This window comes from Mustela nigripes, chromosome 12 (assembly GCF_022355385.1).
Source record: "Mustela nigripes isolate SB6536 chromosome 12, MUSNIG.SB6536, whole genome shotgun sequence".
NCBI lineage: Eukaryota > Metazoa > Chordata > Mammalia > Carnivora > Mustelidae > Mustela > Mustela nigripes.
The window spans coordinates 145,385,107-145,407,232 of NC_081568.1; the positions used below are offsets into that span (position 1 = coordinate 145,385,107).

Sequence of the window (22,126 nt, forward strand, 5' to 3'; positions counted from 1 at the left end):
AAAAAAAAAAAAAAAAAAAAAAAGGCTTTGAACAGGTGAATAAAGACCTTGAGACAGAGAGATGATCCAGGAGAGTCCTGCATAACCACAAGGGTCCTTAAAATAGGGCCAAACAGAGGCAGCCAAGTAAGGAAGCAGAGGGAGAAAAGGTAAAAAGCCAAAGAGCAAAAACAGCTCCTAGAAGCTGGCAAAAAGACAAGAAAACATCCTCCCCTCGAGCATCCAGAAGGAACCAGCTCAACCACGCTTGCCTGTAACCCTAAGAAACTTACTTGGGATTTCAGAACGCCAGGCTATAAGATAATACATTCGTGTTGTTTTAAGCAACTAGGTATAGCATCCTTTATTACAGAAGCAAGAAGAAATGAATAGAGGGCTTCATAAGAAATCTAGGGTACTGGGGACCCATCAGCAGAAAAATGGAGAGGAGGAACCAAAGGTGAGATGGACAAGAGGCTCAACAAAGATGCTAAATCAGCTCAACACTTGCTGAATCCAGGAGCTGTGAGTGGCCAGTCTCTGAGCATAGGGCAGAACAGAAGTTCTAATTAAAGAGCCTGTACCCTAATACTTTAAGTGAATAGAGAACTTTGCTCTAGCCATGGAGCACGAATGAGTGTTCAACATATGCAGAAGACACTTGTAACTCAACAACCACACAACACCGTGAGTTTCCCAAATCATGACAAATGCTGGGACCCATTTTCAGGACAACTTATAATCTGAACAGCCTAAAACTGACCGGACCCTATAGGAGCCATGTTCCCATCATGGGAAAACTAATTTAAGATTAGTATGTAATTTCTAATGTCAGCTGGGATAGAGGAGTTATCATAAAGGATTATTTCCAAAAGAATCTCTTATCAAGTCTAACCATTAGACTAGGTCTGCCCTTCAGACTTAATATATTCAAGGTCCCTTCCAGCAAGGGATGTAATTAATTGCCAGAGCAGAGTCAGACAGACCTGAGTTCAAAGCTCCCGCACTCCCTAGCTGGGGAACACTGAGCCAGTTACAGGGTCTCTGTCCATCGGTTTCATCCTTTCTGGGATGCAGCTAAGAGCAGAGCCCGCATGAGGGGAATGGAGAGAGTAAATGAACAGGTAGGGTATAGAAAGGAAGCCTCGTTCAGCTGCTGGGATTTCAGGCCATCCAGTAAACAGGAATGTTCTCTCTGAGCCTTTCTTCCTCTCTATCTGTGGTTTTCTTTCTTTTTTTTTTTTTTTATAAATATATTTTTTTAAGATTTTATTTATTTATTTGACAGAGAGAGATCACAAGTAGACGGAGAGGCAGGCAGAGAGAGAGACAGAGAGAGGGAAGCAGGCTTCCTGCCGAGCAGAGAGCCCGATGTGGGACTCGATCCCAGGACCCCGAGATCATGACCTGAGCCGAAGGCAGCGGCTTAACCCACTGAGCCACCCAGGCGCCCTCTATCTGTGGTTTTCAATCCGCTCGGTGGATCCCGAGAATTCCTCTGGCAGAGTTTTAGGAACTTTCTGCTGAGGAAGAAGGAAACCCACGGGGGCTCTAGATCCCCCACGCCACCTCCTATGAGAGCTGCCACCTGCAGAAGGTATAAACTTTGAGTCCAATCAAGAGGTCCCATAACAGTTCTACGTATACTGAGTCAGGGGGAATTTCTTGCTCCCTGCCATGTCCACATCCCCCTTCCCTACCAGACACGTGGCACGACAACTGCTGGTTTGTGGGGAGTCCCAGAGAGAGTCCGCCCGGGCCTCCTGGTTTTTTGATAGAAACCTGAGCCATGGGCCCTGGGGGAGGGGGAGGGATGTGGCGGGCGTGAAAGGACAGGGTCCGTGGTGGAGGGTGGTGTGTACCAGGAGGGCAAGAGGGACCGTCCAGAGACTACAGCACTCCTGCCCCCACCTGGGGGAGATGAGAAGGGTCTGCTGGTCCAGGATTGCCTTGTGCAGAGCGGTGGGAAGAAGGAGACCTTGGGCTGTGCCTCTGGGAGGTAGATGCTGGCATCACACAACCCAGTTCCAAGTCTCTCTACTGTCTGGACAACACAAGTCCTTGTTTTTTATTTTATTACGCAATACTGCTTTTAATTCCAGGTTGTGTTACCACATCAGCCCAGGATCCAGTGACCCATGGCCAAAGCTGGGACCTAGTTCTCCGTTATATATCCTTTAAGCCTCCATCCTTAGACAGCCACGCAGGACGAGGGCTCTGCCTTGATGCTATGTGCGGAGCCCATTCAGTGCCTGATCTCACGGCAATGTGGCAACGAGCCTTAGAGAAAGGGAGTCTCGTTGGGGGCGGGGGGTGGCTGAGATCCGTGGCCAGGATCCTGGGGCCCAGGGAGCTGCAGAGTCATAGTTTTTAACCCACAACTGTTTGACTGTTGAGCCTGGCCTCTGCCATTAAATTATGCCACTCCAAGGCAGTACCCCTGACCCGAGGCTCTAGGGGACCATCGAGTGATGGCAAGGTGTCTGAAAATCCGCAAACACAACCTGTCTGTAAATACATGCTTTGGGAGGGACACCTAGGTGGCTCAGTTGGTTAAGCGTCTGACACTTGATTTTGGCTCAGGTCGCCCTCTCAGAATTGTGGGATTGAGGCCCAAGTTGGGCTCTGTGCTGAGCCTGCTTGGGGATTCTCTCTCTCCTTTTCTCTCTGCCCTTACCCCTTCTTTCTAAAAAAAAGAAAAGAAAAATGTCTATATAGTAGTGAGGTGCTTGATAAAATTGACTCACAGGAAAAGTGAGTGATCTGAATAAGGAAATATCTTAGTGACTATGCTGAAAATATACAGCAGGTGCATACACCGGGCCCAATGTGGAACTCAGATAGCCAATGCTGGGGACACTGAGAGATTTATCTACAGGTGAGTGGACTATATGGGGAGAAGAATTCTACCCCAGAGAAGAAGAGCTAGGAGGCATTAGGCAGACCAAGCCCTAGCAAAATCAAGTAAGCAGAAACACAAGGTCAAAAATGTTGGTGAGAAACTTACAACCACACAGAGGACAGTGAGGAGCCTCCAGGATCATCTGAATTGAATGTCTCGGTTCTGCCACTTGCTTTTGGGACCCTGGGAAATAGAACTGGTCACATAGAACCTTTCAGGACAGAATCTGTAATTCCCTCATGTTACCAAATCTGCCCCCAGGATCCAGTGCACTGAGGTCAAAGTTTAGGCTCTGTTTTACCTCCATGCTACCTTCTCCTCATCCCCAGAAGGTACACAGAGATGTTCCGTGCACAGTGTGAAGCTGGAAACCATACAAGTGGTCAGGCGATGTCTGTCTGTGAGTCAGTTTTGGCCACGCTGTACTTCTTCTCTTTCCCTGAGGCCACTGAGGCTTTGTATTTAAGCCGGTGGTGAGACAACAGAAGTAAATGGAAGAGGTATCTGTCCCGTTAGAAAAAGCTTCCACAGGGACACCTGGGTGGCTCAGTTGGTTAGGCAGCTGCCTTCGGCTCGGGTCATGATCCCAGCGTCCTGGGATCGAGTCCCACATCGGGCTCCTTGCTTGGCAGGGAGCCTGCTTCTTCCTCTGCCTCTGCCTGCCATTCTGTCTGCCTGTGCTCGCTCTCTCTCCCTCTCTCTCTGACAAATAAATAAAAAAAAAAAAAAAAGAAAAAGCTTCCACAAATCCTTCACACCTGCTCCCTAAGAGGGGGCTGGAGGCAAGTCTCACGGAGACTATGTATAAAATAATAGAGAAGATTCAAAGCAAAAACCATTCTAATGGCCATAAGGAGGAGCAGTTGGTGGGGGAGAAATGCAATTAAAAACATACAGGAAGGGGTGCTGGGTGGCTCAGTCAATTAAGTATCTGCCCTCCACTCAGGTCATGATCCAGGGGTCCTGGGATTGAGTCCCGCTTCGGGCTCCCTGCTCAGCAGAGAGTCTGCTTCTCCCTCTCTCTCTGCCTGCCGCTCCCCTTGCTTGTGATCGCTCAGTCAAATAAATAAATAAAATCTTTAAAAATAAATGAATAAAAAATAAAAACATACAGAATATTAATATCTAAAAGAGCAGTGTGTGCTTTTTTAGCAACTATAAGCCTTCAGCAAGGAGTCTCTAAGGAAGTAGTATATACATCGGGAGAGCTCTGAATCAGAAAGCAAAATAAGAGACAGGACAATAGATCTTTGAAAGATTTCTGCCTTATAATGATCAAAATAGGTTTTTATGAAGTTTGGGGGCTTCAAGTGTTTCTTTGAAATTCACTTACGGGGCAGCTCCTTTCTTCAACAATGCTGCACTGGGAGTGTCTGTGTCTTTAACCTTTAAGAATCAGGTTACTTGAGGTGCCTGCCTGGCTCAGTTTGTAGAGCATATGACCCTTGGTCACAGGGTCATGAGTTCAAGCCCCAGGACTGGCTATAGAGTTTACTTAAAAATAAAATCTTAAAAAAAAAAAAAAAAGAATCACATTACATGACCCTTTTCTTTTCTTACTGTTCACTACATGTGGGAGTATTTCTTCTTCAATTCTAAGTCCATTTCACTGCCATTTGAGTTCTCAAAATGGCAGGGACCATCTAGGGCTGGGGGACCAGCCAACACCCGTTGAAACAAATTGTGAGAACCTTCCTTCCTCCACCATCTGCCCACTAAGGGTGTCTTCTGAAAGACTCTGAAATCCTGGAGACCCCATCTCCAGGGGTTAAAATGGTTAGCTTGGGTTCATCCTAAGCATGCCCATTCCAAGCATCTCCAGAATCAGGTTTCAATGACTCGGGCCTGGTGGTTGAGGTCTGATGGGTAAGCTATTCTGAGAGGAATCAGGTGTCAAGGAGGCAGGAACAGGTGGTGTCACAACAGAACAAGGTCTGCCTTCCACCTGCTGGGGTGTGAGCAGACAAGCTTATAAGCTCAGGTCCAGGTCAGCCAGAAAAAGAAAAGCAAACAACAAAAACCACCCAAAAATGACACCCCAGATGTTTCTTCTTGAGCAGTCTGGTAATTGAGACAGGATAGTTAAGTGTGAGGAGAACAGGCTTTCTTCACATCTCCCCCACTATATATAGAGCAAGATTGGTTACTTAACCTCACAGAAGCTCAGTTTTTCATCTGTGAAAATAAACAAAATTATCTGGGTAATGGGGAAACCTCTTCAGGTACCAGTGGCAGGGGAGGGGTGGGTGGGGAATTTCCCTGTTATGGACAAAAAACGCCTATGTTGAAACCCTACTCCCCAACAGCATTGTGCTAGGAGGTGGGGCCCTTGGGAGAGCATTTAGGATTCCATGAGGTCATGAGGACAGAGTGCTTAGGGATGGGATTACTGCCCACATCAGAGTAAGCAGATCACTCTCAGCTCACAGCCATGGGAAGGTACAAGGAGAAGTCAGCAGCCCCCAGCCCAGACGAGCGCTGTCTCTAGAAATCGACCACTCTCACATCCTGATCGCCACCCTCCAGCCTCCAGAACCAGGAGAAATGATTTTCAGTTGTTCCAGCCTATGGTACACTTTGTTACAGCCACCTGAATGGACTAAAACCCCCGTGGTGAACCACCTTGAGGGCAAGTGAATGTATTAGCCCATGAAACACAGCTCAAGTATGTCTGGACTGCAGGGCACAAACTGTTAAGTAATTCCTACCTTCTTAGTCCATCTATGTTTGCAACACCAGGTTTACCTCCTTCCATCTAGCCCACTCTAGGCAACTTGGATTCTCAAGGAACCTCCAAATTTACATCCAGCTGGCAATGCAATCCTAAAGGCAAGAGGTTATTCCCTCTGCATCAGTTTCAGCAGGAAATGGCCAGGGAAAGCACTTGCAGGGTCCAGAAGAAGCACAGGCGATCACTTAGCCAGGTAGTTCCTTTGAATAGGCAATGGTAGTGGATATTCTGACCAACCAGATTCTGTAGCAGGGGACGGAGGTTCACAGATCTTACTGGAACCCTGTGAGCAGGGTGGAGATTTCCCTAAGGAAAACCAGAAGTCTGACATCAGTATCAGAGTAAGGCAAAGAAGAAAATGTGCTAAAGAGAGAAACTGATAAGTTTTCTCTCTTTACTAAGAGAAAGCTCTCTACAGTATCTTTCTCAGGATGGTAATAGGAGAATTAAAGTAGTATAAAAAAATACTTTGCAAACCACAGAACTCAGTTCCTTGTTTGATTTATATGTAGTTTCACCTACATTCAAAAACTTGGTGTAGTGATACACCAAGGGTGATATGAAGACAAAGAATATTATGAGACAGTTTTTAGATTTTTTTTCACAGTGCCAAACTGGTGATGGGGTTTCTGGTTCTCAAAACATCTTGAGACTTGGGAGTCTGAAGCATCACAATACTTCCTCTGGTCTAACCGAGGGAAGAATTCCTTCTGAGAGACAGTCGAAGTAGAGGTGATTAATTATAGACCTTCCTCATGGAGGAAATATAGCGAGAGGCACAAATATACAGGAATGGTTACCAATGCAGTCTTTCCTATAGGACCCATAAACCTGTGAAGATTTTATCCAGCATTCCAATTTGAGATAACAGTCTGTGTCTTTCTCTGCAAAGCAACAACATTAACTCTCCTTATGTTATAAAGATACTGATGTCCTTTCTTTTTCTGGAAATTTTAGTTCACTGTTGTGATAGGTGGGTGTGCCGCAGAAGAAACTTAAAAGAATCAAAAGATCCTGATTTTTCCTCCTTACATTTAAGGTTTCTTGACCATTGTAAAACTATCAAGATTTTCCCAAATCCTTATATACCTCATACTCAACAACTTATATAGTGCTACAAGACAGACCATTTATTTCATTTTTGACAATTAACAAAAATCTATGGAATTGTCTTTTCTCTAAATATGTGAAAAGATATGAGGAGTGATAGCACAGGATAGTTCATATTCTAAAATTCAGGTTTTCCCATTTAATTAAGGGATATATACTGATTCAAACCCCCTCAGTTTTTCCTGAGATACAAACATGAGAAGAAAATTCATTCAACCTACAACCCCCACACCTCCACCCCGACACAAAACCATTAAGACCATGAAGGTATCCAGGAACATTTTAACCAAATAACATACTCAAATCCCTGATTTATGTTTAAAATAAATAAAAGGAGAACTGAAAAATTCTAGAAGATTCTTGAACTTAAAATCTTCTACTACTCTATCATTTAAGATGCTGGTTTAACCCACAATATGTCCCAGTAAGCATGAGCTAATTCTCAGTAATTATTGTTACAGATTTCCATAATCCTTTTTCAGCAATTGATGGGATAAAAAGATAAAAATCCACACAACAAAGAGGACTTAAGAAAATAACACTATCGGCCAAATGACCTTTACAGAATTACAGATCATCTCCTCAAGAAATGCGAAATAAAATTATTTTCAAGTGCACTTGGAACACTTACCTAGTTTGATCATATGCTGGGTTATAAAACACATCTGAGTATATTTAAAAGGACTGAAATTTTACAGAGTATGTTCTCCTACATGACAGAATTTAACTAAAACTCATTTTTTTTTTTAAAATCTGAGATTCTAGTAAAATTTTAGGAGATAAGGTTAATACACAAAAGCCAATTGCATTCCTATACACCAGTGATGAAAAACTGGAATTTACAATTAAAAATAATCCCATTTACAACAGCACCCCAAAATGAAATACTTAAGTTTTGTAAGATATGTCCATGATCTCTAGGAAGAAAACTACCAAACTCTGAATAAAGCAATTAACAAAGATCTAAATAAATGGAGAGATGTTCTCTGTGTGGGGGTTAGAAAAATCAATACTGTTAAGAGGTCAGTTCTTCCTCACTTGACCTACAAACACAATTCCAATCAAAATCTCAACAATCTATTTTGTGAAAATCAACAAAGTGATTCTAAAATCTCCATGGAAAGGCAAAAGACCCAGATTAGCCAACCCAATACTATAGAAAAAGAACAAAGTTGGAGAAGAGACATAACCAAACTTTAAGGCTTTTTTTTTTTTTTTAAGATTTTATTTATTTGAGAGACAGAGAGAGAATAAGCTAGAGGGAGAGACAGAGGGAGAATAAGCTAGAGGGAGAGACAGAGGGAGAATAAGCTAGAGGGAGAGACAGAGGGAGAAGTAAGCTCCCCAATGAACAGGAAGCCCAATGTGGGACTCGATTCCAGGACCCCAGGATCATGATCTGAACCAAGCAGATGCCCAACCAAGTGAGCCACCCAAGCACCACCCCCCAAATTCAAGACTTGATATAAAGCTACCATAATCAAGACAGTATGGTACTGGTTAAAGAAGAGACATATTTATCAATGGAACAAGAGAGAGAAAGCCCAGAAATAGATTCAAAGTCAACTAATTGTTGACAAACGAACAAAGGCAAATTCAATAGGGAAAAATAGTTGTTAACAAATTGTGCTAGAACACTTAAATATCCACACACAAAAATAATTGATCTAGACACAGACTTCATATCTTTCATAAAAATGAAGGCCAAATGGATCATAAACCTATATGGGAAATAAAAATTATAATTTTCCTATAAGATAATATAAGAGAAAACCTAGGTGAGCTTGGGTTTGGTGACTTTTAGACAAACACCACTAGTTTGATGCACGATAGGAAAACGTTAAGTAGGACATCACTGAAGTTATAATTTCTACTCTGTGAATGACATAGTTAATAGAATGAAAAAACAAAGCATTGACAAGGAGAAAGCATTTGAAAAACACATAGAGGAACTGTATCTAAAATATATACTCTTAAAACTCAATGATTAGGAAAAACAAAAACAATCCAATTAAAAAATGGGAAGAACATCTGAATGGACACCTCCCCAAAGAAGATATACAGATGGCAAATAAGCATCTGAAAAGGAGGACCGTATCACATGTCATTAGGGAGCAGCAAATTAAAGCAGCAACTAGATACCACGACATACCTATTATAATGGCTAAAATAAAAAACTGACAATACCAAATGCCGACAAAGATGGAGAGCAAGGAGAATCTTCATTGCTGATGAGAAGGTAAAATGGTTCAGCCACTTTAACAGTTTTTTCAAAACTAAGCATAGTTTTACTATATGATCCAACAGTCATGCTCCTGGCTATCTATTCAACCAATATTAAAACTTACATCCATACAAAAACCTGCCCAGGAACTGTTTATAGCAGCTTTATACATAATTGCCAAAACAAAAACAAAAACTCCAGGAAGCAACGAAGACATCCTTTGAAAGGTGAATGGTTAAACAGACCGGTCCATACAATGTAATACAAGAAAGCAAAAGAAGAAATGTGTCATGAGCAAATAACAAGGAATCCTTTTTCCCCCCAGCAGGTTCCACACCCAGCATGGAGCCCAATGCAGGGTCTGAACTCACAACCCTGAGATCAAGACCTGAGCTGAGATCAAGAGTTGGGACACTTAACCAACTGAGCCACCCAGGCATCCCAGGAGGAATCTTAAATGTTTATTACTTAATGAAAGAAGCCAATCTGAAAAAGCAACATACTGTATGATTCTAACATTTCAGGAAAGGCAAAACTATGGACAGAAGACAAAGATCCGTGATTGGCAGGGGCTAGGATGGGAAGAGGGCAGTCAGTAGGTGGAGCACAGGGGAATTTTAGGGCTATGAAACTGTTCTGTGTGATCCTGTAGTGGTGGGCACACGACATTATGCATTTGCCAAACTATTCAAAGCAAAGAACTATACAAAACAGAGTAAACCCTAATGTAAACTATGGACTTTAGTTAGTATTAAGGCATCAATATCAGTTCATCAACTGTAACAAATGTAGCACACTAATCCAAGATGTTAATATAAAGGGATGGTGAGCAAGAGAAAAGGGGGCATTAGGAATTCTGTACTAGCTGCTCAATTATCTGTAAACCTAAAAATGTTCTAAAAGTAGTCTATTAATTTTTTAAAAACACGCTTCCAGAAATGAGTCACCAAGGAAGGAAGAGCAATTAGAAAATATTCTGAACTGAATGAAAATAAAAACACCAATTTCAAAATTTTTAAGAGTCAATCAAAGCACTGCTCAGAAGGAAATCTATAGCTCCAAACCCTTATTTTTAAAAAAACTGTCTGAAATCAATTACCTAAACTTCTATCTTAAGAAGCTGGAAGGGCTAATTAAACACAAAATAGGTAGAAAGGGAATATAATAAAGATACAAGAAAAATTAAAGAAATAAACAATTAATGAAAAAATCAATGAAATCAGAAACTTTTTTCAAAAGATAAACCTCTAGATAGGCTAATCAAAAACAAAAGAGGAGACACCACTAAGGATCCTACAGAATCAAAGATAAAATAAGGCATACAGACAATAAAACATAATGTCTTATGAATAAATTTGTCAAAATAGATGAAATGAGCAAATTCCATGACAGACTCAAAACTTACACAAAAGAAACTGAGAATCTACACAGTTTCAGGTCTACTAAAGAAACTGAACAACATAATAAATAAAATTGAATAAAAACCCTCCCATACAGACACCCGCAGACCCAGGTCTTTGGGAAAAACGCTCCCAGTGCCTAATAGACCATCTCTTCCCAACTCCAGATAAGAGCGACTTAATGTGAATCTACTGGGGCTCCTCCTTTCCAGGTCTTCTCTTCACGAAATAGGTAAATTCCAACCTTTGAAACTCAGAAGAGCAAGAGGTGAGCCTACTAGAAACAGAGGCATACATCACAGAGGACAGAATGGATTGGGACCATCTCAGTTATATATTCATTTCCCATCACTCCCACCCCTTCACCTCCACCCCGTGACTGTGTGTCTCTCTTGTAAATAGCTATTGCTTATTGATCTTCCTCTTAGACCTTATAGGTGTGGCAAGAAACATCTGGAAACTGCTTCCATAAATGATCTTTATGATTCCCTCCCTCCTTGTCTCACTCCCTCTCCTCTTCCCTGCAATGACTACTTACTGACAGCCCACTATGTGCCAGGGAACAAGGAAGCAAAATCAAACATGGCATTGGTCTTCATGGAGTATGCAATCTATGTTCTAAAGGTATCACAGACTGGATCAAACAAGAACAGCTAGTTCCTAAGTGACTCTATATGCTCACTACTGTTAACCCATTGTGTGGCTAACATGGCTGAGACCAGGAGAAGGTCAGTATCTTGGTCTGGCTGAGGTTCATAGAGCCAAAAAGGAAAAGGACTAGCATTTGAGCCTAGGTCTATCCTACACCAAAGCCCATGCCATTTCTGCTCTGCTGTCCTGCTAAATTAAGAACAAGCCGAAATTGATCCGGATTACATACTGTATCTCACTAGCAGAGTAATTGATTTGCATTTTCTCATGGCTAACTGTGCTATATGATATTCACGGCTTATCTGTTATGTTTCTGAAGGGCTGGTTTTGAAGTTTTGATTAGCATACATTTCAAATTCTGGTTGACTGTCTGAAATGCAAAAATCCTTCAACTACTTGAGGTAGAAATAAACGTCACTTAGTAGAGAGTGTCCTTGGCTTGACCCAGAAGCTTAGTGAGTAGATATCTCTGCAAGGGTTTGTACACATGCTTTTAGGAGTTTGGCTGTGGCTGAGGCTGGAGGAATTAAGGTAGGAGTATATTTAGGCTATAGAAGTCAAGTCCATTCCCAAGTGAATTTCTGGTAGGGTCCTAAGGATGATACACATAGACCAAAAAATGCCACACTCTTTCTAAGAATTCTGATAAATGCCTTCTCCGTAGGTGATGTCAGCAGGTGCTCTGAGGTTACACAGTATAGTAGATCAAGTCTACATTCCTAAGGTGAAATCCTAATCCCCTGGCAAAATAGTGCAACTCTGTATTTCTGTGCCTCACCTTCTGCCACCAACCCCTTCCCCTACACACCTATTCTTCAGCCACAGCAGAAAGCAAACCACTCTCTAAATATCCCTCTATGCCTCCAAACTCTCTATAAATGGTATACCTATGTCAGGCTTCTAACAGCCTCTCAGGCTCAACTACTTGCTCTTTGCTGAAATCTCGTGCCCCTGCGGGTGCCACCCGGCTGAGCCAGTTAAGTGTCTGCCTTTGACTCAGGTCATGACCTCAGGGTTCTAGGATCACGTCCTGCATCGGGCTCCCTGATCAGCGGGGAGTCTGTTCTCCTTCTCCCTCTGCTGCTCTTCCCATTTGCATCCCTCCCCCCTTCTTGTGCTGCCTCAAATAAATAAAATCTTTAAATAAATAAAATCTTTAAATATTATATTATAATATAATAAAACCCCATCCACCTGGAAACTAATCTCTCCTTCTACTTAGTTTAGAATGTGCACAATGGTCTGGTACTCTGCTCATCATCTATCTTCCTCAGGGTGCAGGACATCAGGGAAGGAGTCTGTATCCTCCTCTGCTTTTAGATTCCTAGTGCCTAGCTCAGTGATGACCCAAAAGAGGTACTGAATGTATAGCAAATGCCTGAATGAAGAGAACATGGAAAGGAAATCCAGCCAAGAACCAAAACTCCACCAATGGGCATGACAGCAGCAGAGGATGAGTCAGCCCTGCATTCTCAGTCCACCACCAAGGTCATTGCTCCACAGGGCCTTGTGTTCCCTATTCTAATTTACCTTAAATTATCGATGGAATTCTCAATTTGGCTTTCCGATTTGAGGCAAGACCCTTAAGATATTTTTCATTATTTTTTGGGCGCCTGGGTGGCTCAGTGGGTTAAGCCGCTGCCTTCGGCTCAGGTCATGATCTCAGGGTCCTGGGATCGAGTCCCGAATCAGGCTCTCTGCTCAGCAGGGAGCCTGCTTCCTCCTCTCTCTCTCTGCCTGCCTCTCTGTCTACTTGTGATCTCTGTCTGTCAAATAAACAAATAAAATCTTAAAAAAAAAAAAAGATATTTTTCATTATTTTTTAAATCCCCTTAATCACTCTTTAATACCTATCAGAAGCTTGAAATTGAAATGTTATGACCAGACAGCCCTGATTTTTCTGGATGAGTAGGGTCCCCTCGGATCCCTACTGTAACTGACCTGATCGTTTCCCTTGAGGAAATTTCGTCTTATTTGACACAGCATTATTAAACCAATAACACAGATAAAAGAATATGCCCAGACTGATGGTTACCAGAGGAGAGGCAGTTGGGAGGATGGGTGAACTAAGTGATGGGGATTAAAGAGTACAGTTAACATGGTGAGCACTGAGTAAGGTAGAGCCATGGTGAAAATGTTATATTGTATACCTGCAATTACTAAATTACTAAATGCAATTACTAAATTACTTAAATAATAAAATAAATCTATATCGTTGAATTAAAATTAAAATATAACTATAAATTTAAAATTTTTAAAAAATTTAAATTTAGGTAATTAGATTAAAATGAAATAATTAAATTTAATAAAATTTAAAATATATGCATTTATTGTTTTATTTATTATGATTTATTATATTTATTTTTATTTTTATTATATGTAACATATTTAATATTTGATCTTCTTCCTTTTTTTAAAATTTTACTTATTCATTTGACAGAGAGAGATCACAAGTAGGCAGAGAGGCAGGCAGAGGGGGCGGGGTAAGAGAGACCGATGTGGGGCTAGATCCCAGGACTCTGAGATCATGAACTGAGCTAAAGGCAGAGGCTTAACCCACTGAGTCACCCACGTGCCCTAGCCATGCTCTTTTGATGACGCCCCAAAGAGACAGCCCTCCCTGTGTGGCTCGGACCCTCACAGAACACGGATCTGATCTGTACTCCTCCCTTAGCGGCTTCATTCCTTCTCTGGATGCCCAAGTGTTGAAAATGGAAGACAGTTCCAAGGATTATCCTGAAGGTGAAAAGGAAAGGGAAGGCTTCCAAAGGACCCCCTGGTCCTCTGGACAGGACTGTGCAGAACAGGAGAGCAGAGCAAGCAGCAGGTTCTGAGGACCCCCGGGGGCAGGGCCCTCTGCCCTTTGATCCTAGGACAGGAACACCCAGCAGTCTCAAGGCCCCGCCGTCCAATAGGCTCTGTTGCCCCTATGGTATAGACCCCCACAATCTAGGATCCAGTCCACACTCGCTACCACACTGAGCCTCACTGCCACACACAAGGTCCCAGAAGTATTGGGGTGGTTCTGGGATCCCCCATCCAGAACAGGTGTGTGCGGGTGTGGAATCAGCCTCTTAACTAAGGCAGACCTCCCCCACTCCCCATCGAGGGGTAGTGGTGGAAGTTTTCACAACACATCACGCCAACTGCACACAAGCCTGCTAGGCTGGCAGAAGACGCTTAGAACTCCAGACACCGTAGGGCCTGCTTATGCCATAGCTCCATCTCCTGATTGCTTCTTGGACGAAACAGCCATTTAAGCAGAGTGATACAGATTTAAAAGAGAAAATGGGCATCTTTCTACCATTGCCACCAAATTCCTTCCCAGGGGTCACCCACTCTAGCCCCATACCTTTCCTTTCATCACACTTAACACATTCTCCAAAATCCCACACTTGTCTTTTGGAAGACGTTCAGTGACATAGGAAAAGCAAAATGGGTTAAAAGAGACAGAAACGAGGAGATGCAGTACTCATGTCTCAGGGGACCGGGGACAAAGCTCTCCACCCAAAGATCCTCCTTTGCCAAACGAGAAATTGGAATACGTGATCTCTAAAGGTCCCTCCAGCCCTCGAATTACATCTGTTTGGTTCTGTCCTAATTATCCCTTTCTCACTTTGTCCTAAGATGCACACGGCCAAGGTCCCAGCAGGAGCTGGACTGCACATTACTGCGTGGGCTTCTCCGGTAGAGGACAGGAAGGCTGTCCTTCGTCTCCGCTGCGACCAGCAGCAGGCCATCTACCAAAGACACCAGCAGCCCCAGAAACGTGAACCAAAGAGGAATGTGGGTCAAGCATGCCAGCCAAGAGGATTACGTGTCACAGAATATCCATGCTGTCCACTGGGGACCACGCCAGTCCCTCACCTTGGACAACTGGGGAAGAATTTAAGGAAGGCTGGAATTCCTACAAAACCCTAACAGGACAGAGTAGTTATCTGTTGCTGATTCACAAACCATGCCATACCTAGTAGCTTTTTAAAAACAAAACAAAACAGGGGCGCCTGGGTGGCTCAGTGGGTTAAACCTCTGCCTTCGGCTCAGGTCATGATCTCAGTCAGGGTCCTGGGATCGAGTCGCGCATCAGGCTCTCTGCTCAGCAGGGAGACTGTTTCCCTCTCTCTCTCTCTTTGTCTGCCTCTCTGCCTACTTGTAATCTCTCTCTGTCAAGTAAATGAATAAAATCTTTAAAACAAACAAACAAACAACAACAACAACAAAAAACCTATCTGGCTCACCTTTGGGCACCGCTAGACATTTCTCCTGTCTGTCCCCCACGAGCTCAAGACATGCAGTGAGCTGAAGGACTCTGCTTCCGGCTGGAAGCCGGGGCATGTGTCCTCTCTTTATCCAGCGAGCCAACGTAGGCTTGTTCACACAGAACCTGCAACATGGGTCCCCAGAGCCCCAGAACACAGGCCCAGCATGCCAGCATTTTTCAAGATTGCTTGAGGCATATTTACTGACAACCCACTGGCTAAAATAATTCACACGGCCAACTCAGATTTAAGGGGTAAAGAACACAGACACTACTGCTCGAAGATAGGATTTTGTAATGTTATATTCTAGGTATAGGAGTGGAATGAGGGAAAGAATTTGCGGCCATCCGTACAACCTAGCGCACAGAGAATGCAGATGTAGGCCTGTCAAGGTGACCTTCTTTTTATTCCCAAGTTCACGCTGCCAAATAAGCAGGGGACGTTATTCCTGCTTTTTACTCAGCAGCAGGTTTTATAGTAAAATTTCCGTGAGAAATGAAATTTGTGCGCCTGCAGATCAGAGAGGAATTGGAAATTCTTTTTGCAAACTGTCAGCCTCGCTGAAGCCTCAGGGCTCCGTCCAAAGTTGTATGTAGTTGTATGTATGTAGTTGTAGGCAAATGTAGGAAATTCCTCGTGGATGGTTTGCTTCTGTATCTCCTATTATTCCTGCCCTTCTGAAATCCAACCCCCTGAGCTCATGCCTTCAGGCAAGTCACTCCATGACACCTCTGAGAAGTTCATGAATCATCACAGCTAGTTGGAATTTCCCAAATCTCTGAGTTGCGCGCTGTGCGTTGTATGTCTCTTCCTATCTCCAGTCTGTGTTTGGCAGTTCAAGAGAGCATGAGAGCAGTTTCATCTGACACTCCTTTCATTCATGTTTCTTAACCAATTAGCGGTGCACCAGGCACTGAGCTGAGTGTAGACACAACAAAGATCGGAAGGAGGGAGGAGGGAGAACAGAAATGCACCTGCAGTTCAGTGAGACAGAAATCCCGTAACTTCTGTGAGAAATGAAGTTCAAGAACATCTATTCATTTTTAAAATCAATTTTGCATTTTGGAACCACCGCCCCAAATCGCTTTTAATTTCCAGAGCCTGGTCTCCTCCTAAGAGGGTTTAAGAGTGACCAACTTTCTTCTTTCCACTGTTAAATTGTCACTGAGTTATTTTGAATTCTGACAGTGTCCTCAAACTCCTTCTGAGGACGTTAATTTCTTTGGGCAGTTGAAGAAAAAAACCCTGGGTCAATTTCCTCTTACAGGGAACCGGCCTCTCTCTGAGCTCACACTTGACAGGAATCACACGGAGCTGAGGCATCACCAAGGCAGGCTAAAAAGGCAGAAGGGGGGAGGGTGCGCTGTGTCATGGCCTCAAACGTTTTTCTTTTAAAATCCACAAAGGCCGGTCCTCCATAGATTTGAAACAAGTCAAGTCCACGTTTAGCTTCTGGTCCTTCTGTCCTCTCTAATCCTCTTCTTGGAGTTTTCTGGCTCTATTCAACTGTATCGTCACTATTGTGACGATTTTTTTCGGTCGCGTTGTGTTTGTTTGTTTGTTTTAATTGACAACTCACGGCATTTGTCTCTGTTATGCCCCAATAATGGGTCCGTGATTAAAGGAGCGAGACTGATACAAAGCAAAGGTCAAGCAAAGCTTTATTTCGTGCCAAGCATCAAGACTCTAACCAAACCGAATGTTCGGGGCCACACCTCTTCCAAGAGAGGGCCACCCTTCTCTGTTTCACAGACTAGCTTTTAAGGGCAAAGGCCATGCGGTCGGGCCTGGCCACGCACAGGTGGCCAATGAGATTGTAACACACACAGGAAACTCCACAGTGATGCTAGGTGACCAACTGAGTTACAATTTATGCTAGTAGACATTTGAACCAGCCTATTACACCTTGATTGGGATTGGCTCCCAAAAGGCTCCCAAAGGGCGGGGCCCATACTCCTTGGTAACCAGGGAGACAGTATGCATCCCCCCACTGATCGGATGTCTCCACCTGGCCTGACCCACCTTTGTATCTGGGTTTTGTTACCTGTAAATCCCCTGGGGGAAGGGGAGCAGGGACAGTTTCTAAATAGGTCCTTAGTGTCTCCTCATGGGAGTTTTCATTTTCATAGGCCACCTTTAGATTTCCCCCTCTTATGCACCCCAGCCTTCAAAATTCATGGGAGTTTTAGTCTATTGATGAAATTCCACATAATCCATGAAGAGAGATTTTGGTGCAAAGGAGTTTCACCTAGTCATTTTTTTTTTTTTTTAAGATTGTATTCATTTATTTGACAGACAGAGATCACAGGCAGGCAGAAAGGCAGGCAGAGAGAGAAGGGAAGCATGCTCCCTGCCAAGCAGAGAGCTGGACGCAGGGCTCGATCCCAGGACCCTGGGATCAGGGCCTGAGCCGAAGGCAGAGGCTTTAACCTACTGAGCACCCAGGCACCCCAGGAGTTTCGCCTAGTCTTATTCATGTGTTTAAAATCCCTGCATTTTCCCCAGGATACCCAGATGGCCCCCAGGTGCAAGAAAATATGCTCATTATTAATATCAGGGAAATGCAAATCGAACCCACAATGAGATACCACCTCCCACCTGTCAGAACAGGTAAAACTGACCACACAAGAAACAGCAGGTGTTGGTAAGGATCTGGAGAAGCGGGAAACCCGCAAGCACTGTTGCTGGGAATGCAAACCGGCACAGCCACTGGGAAAAACAGCATAGAGGCTCCTCAAACAGAATTCACATAAGATCGAGCAATTCTACCTGAGTATTTATCCAAAGGAAACTAACACACTATTTGAGAAGACACCTGCAAGCCAAGGTTCATTGCAGCATGATCTACAGTAGATAAGACATGGAAACAACCCAAGTATCCATCACTGGATACACACACACACACACACACACACACACACACCGCACACACATTAGAATATTATTTCACCATAAAAAGGAAAGATCTTACCATCTGTGACAACACAGTTGGACCTTGAGAACACTATGCTAAGTGACACTAAGTGAAATAAGTCAGACAGAAAAAGACAAAGTCTATATGCTCTCGCTTGCAAATGAAATTTTTTTTTAAAAAAAAAGAGAAAACAAACAACAAAAACAACACAAAAGCGCACGTGCGCAACCTGAACTCTGATACAGAGAACAGACTGGTGATTGCCGGAGGCAGGGGGAACAGAGTGGGCAAACTGGGTGGAAAGGTCAAAGGTACAAACTTTCAGTTATACATGAGTCACAGGAGATCACGTACAACCTGCAAACTATAGTTCATAGTACTGTATTGTATATTTGAAAGTGGCCGAGAGAAGAGATCTTGAAAGTTCTCATCATGGGGACAAAAATTTGTAATGTGTGGTGACATGTTAACTAGACTTACTGGAGTGATCATTTTATAATATGGACAAGTAGCAAATCACTATGTTGTAGACCTGAAACTCATATTTTTATGTTTTATGTTATATGTTAACTAGATGTTATATGTGAATTGTTATCTCAAAGTTACATGTTAATTATATATCAATAAAAATTCCATTCTTAGACCCTCACAGAAAACAAAAATCAACTAGGTAATTTAAAACAGAAATACAAGGGCGCCTGGGTGGCTCAGTTGGTGGAGTGTCTGCCTTTGGCTCAGGTCATGATCCTAGGGTCCTTGGATCAAGCCCCACATCAGGCTCTCAGCTCAGTGGAGAGGTTGCCTCTCCCTCTTTCTTTGCCCCTCCCCCCGCTGTTCTCTCTCTCTCTCAGATAAATAAAGTCTTTTAAAAAACAAACCAGAAAGATAGTATCTTCTCAAAAAAGTAGAAGCTCCAATAAATCTCGGGAAAAATTCTGAAAGTTGAAGACATTATCCCTAGGACCCCACTTGGAGAAACTCCAAGGAAGAAGAATTCCCACTTACCACCAGAACATATTCAAATGGAACCCCAGGTTATAGGGGGCCAAGGGAGGGAATCATATTTTAACTACTGATTTTCAAATTATTTAAGCAAGTGTTAAGTGTAGCTTGTTTTCTCTCCTGTAGGTGGATACTCAGTACTGCTTTCTTTCTTTCCTAAAAGAGCTTTATCTGTATTTACCACCCAATTTACTGGTTACTAATAGTTATCGAACATTTCGTGTGAGTCAGGCACTGTACCAGACAATAAATAGATCATAGACCTGCATTCAACTGGTCTCAAAGACAAATGTAAGTAGTGAAGAGTTTTAAATGTGAGTTTCTGTGGACACGTGTTTATTGTACAACGAGGAGACAGAGGTCATAAACAAAGAAGGAAGTAAGCATAGGCAGAAATTTTAGATACTGTGTGTTAATCGGGTGTGTGGGACTGTAAAAGGTAAGGCTCTTTTGCACCCACACTCCACCAGGTTCTAAAAAAGTTATTATAACTGCAAGTTATAACCTCAAAAATACAATCAAGAGGCATCCATGAAGTCCATACTAACTTAATCAGGATAAAGTCTGGAATGCAGATCGAAAGGGAGAGAGTGAACATATCAATAGGACAGGCCAATGAGAAGTTACTTCGAGGTATAGAAATTTCTCAAAAAAATGAGGGACAACTCCATTAATCCAATTAACAACAACCCACATGCTTTTCCTTGGCTCCACAGCAGAAGGAATGCTGTGCTCTTCAAACCAAACCTCTGGGTCTTATCTGACGGGAATACTCCAGAAAGGTAAGTGCCACTGAGAGCAAAAAAAGAGAAGAGGAGGAAAAAACTGATCGAAAGAGCACAGAAGATATTACACCTGCCTTGGATTTCACGTAACTACATATGATATGCATATATCATTTATACATATGGCATATCAGACGGCCAATCCCTATCAGCTATAACAAAAGCCACTCCTCTTCCTTAGTGACCACAGAAAAGTCACTCCGCATAAGCAGAGATCACAATGCATGGTCTTATACCCTATAAGACGGTAGGCAGGGGAGAAAACCGCTATAAATGTTATCTGAAAACAGACATTCTTAGCACCATGGAATTTATGTAATGAACATTTATATAGCACTTTTTTAAAAGATATCTTTTTTTTTTTAAAAGAATTTATTTATTATTTTGACAGACAGATCAGAAGCAGGCAGAGAGAGAGGGAGGAAGCAGGCTCCCCACTGAGCAGAGAGCCCAATGCGGGGCTCGATCCCAGGACCCTGAGATCATGACCCGAGCCGAAGGTAGAGGCCTAACCCACCGAGCCACCCAGGCGCCCCTTAAGATATCTTTAAAGACTTTATTTGAGAGAGAGAGAGAGAGAGAGAGCACAGTGGGGAGAGGGGCAGAGAGAAAGGGAGAAGCAGACACCCCATCCAACACAGGGCTCAATCCCAGGACCCCAAGATCAAGACCTGAGCTGAGATTAAGAGTTGGATGTTTAACCGACTGAGCCAGTGAGGAACCCCTAACTTACTGATCTTTGTGGCTCCCCTAGGAGGTAGGTCCTATTATCTCCATGATACAGTTGAGTAAACTGAGGCACAGAGAAGTTAATGAAATTTTCCAAGTTCCAGGAGCCAGCCAAAGGCAGATCCTGGGCAAGAACCCAAGCAGCTGGGCTCCAAAGCTTCACGACTACACCATTCCACCTGAGAGAGTGTCCCGTATGTGAGTGACAAGGAGGAGAATCTGCCAGGGTCCTCCTCGCAGCAGCCCAGGGAAGATGAGCTAACTCAGAGCCAAGGGCAGCTGCGACATCACGACTGCCATGTATGGAGAGCTTGACCAACAAACCCCAGGTAAATATCCATCCTCAGTCTTTCCCCAAACCCCATACACAGGCTGTGTACATGCAAAGACTGCAGGTAATACACTAATGCCTTTTTGCTGTACGGGGCAGCAGACGCTGTATTTTGACTTCACCCCTTTTCAGGCCCCTGGAAGTTGCCTTCCTCTGCTACAGAGGGTGGAAACCTCACACAGCCTTCCCTGAGTCCCCTCACCTGTGGTGTGAGCATGTGACTGAAGTTTCTTCAAACAGACACGCCTTTATACAATGTCAGTGTGGGAAGTAACAAAGTAGCAAGGAACAATGGCATCCCAGAGTCGGGTTCGGATTTCCTGACAAGGCTGGAGGTGGTGAGTATCCTTCTGGGCAGCTGGAAGGGAGAAGAATGTTCTCCCTGAAAGAAGCGTCAGCGATGTGGGCGCTTCCTCCTGGCTGTGGGCTTCTGAGCTGCCAGAATTCCTGAATTATTATTCCCAAGACAGACTCTCTGGGCCCTCCAGAAGTTCCGGGAACTCTCTAACCTCCTTTAATGAAAATTCTTCCCATTTAAAGTTAGCTAGAGTCGGGGCGCCTGGGTGGCTCTGTTGGTTAAGTGTCTGCCTTCAACTCAGGTCATGATCCCAGGGTTCCAGGATCAAACCCCACGTCAGGCTTCCTGCTCAGGAGTGAGTCTTTTCTCCCTCTTCCTCTGACCCACTGCCTGCCTGTGCTCTCTTTCATTTTCTCTCAAACAAATAAATAAAAATATAAAAAATAAATTTAGCTAGGGCAGATTCTCCTGTTTGCAACTAACTAGATTTACTTACATAATCTCTCTACTATATACACCCATCTAGGTATGTAATGTCTAGTACCTCAGATCCCAAGATCTCACAAATGTCATTACTTTGCACGAAGCCTATGTGCATAAAACAAAAAAAGCAGTCAATTTTCAGAAAATATTTTATGGCTGGGGGGTGAAGCACAAGAACTTTGGAGCCAAACTGCTTGGGTTTCAGTCCTGGATCTCCCACTGACCAGCAACTTGAACTTGAAAAATTTTAATTAACTTCTATATGAATGACTGGACAACAGCACATACTAGTGAACATGCACCCAGGTCCCCTTAATGACACATCTCT

At 43.3% G+C, this 22,126-nt stretch overlaps 1 protein-coding gene across 3 annotated transcripts in view; it reads right to left on the bottom strand.

Moving 5' to 3' along the window:
* The window catches only part of KCNN2 (potassium calcium-activated channel subfamily N member 2), a 460,896-nt gene that overhangs the window by 423,116 nt on the left and 15,654 nt on the right, over positions 1 to 22,126 (bottom strand). The gene's annotated exons all lie outside the window — the stretch shown is intronic.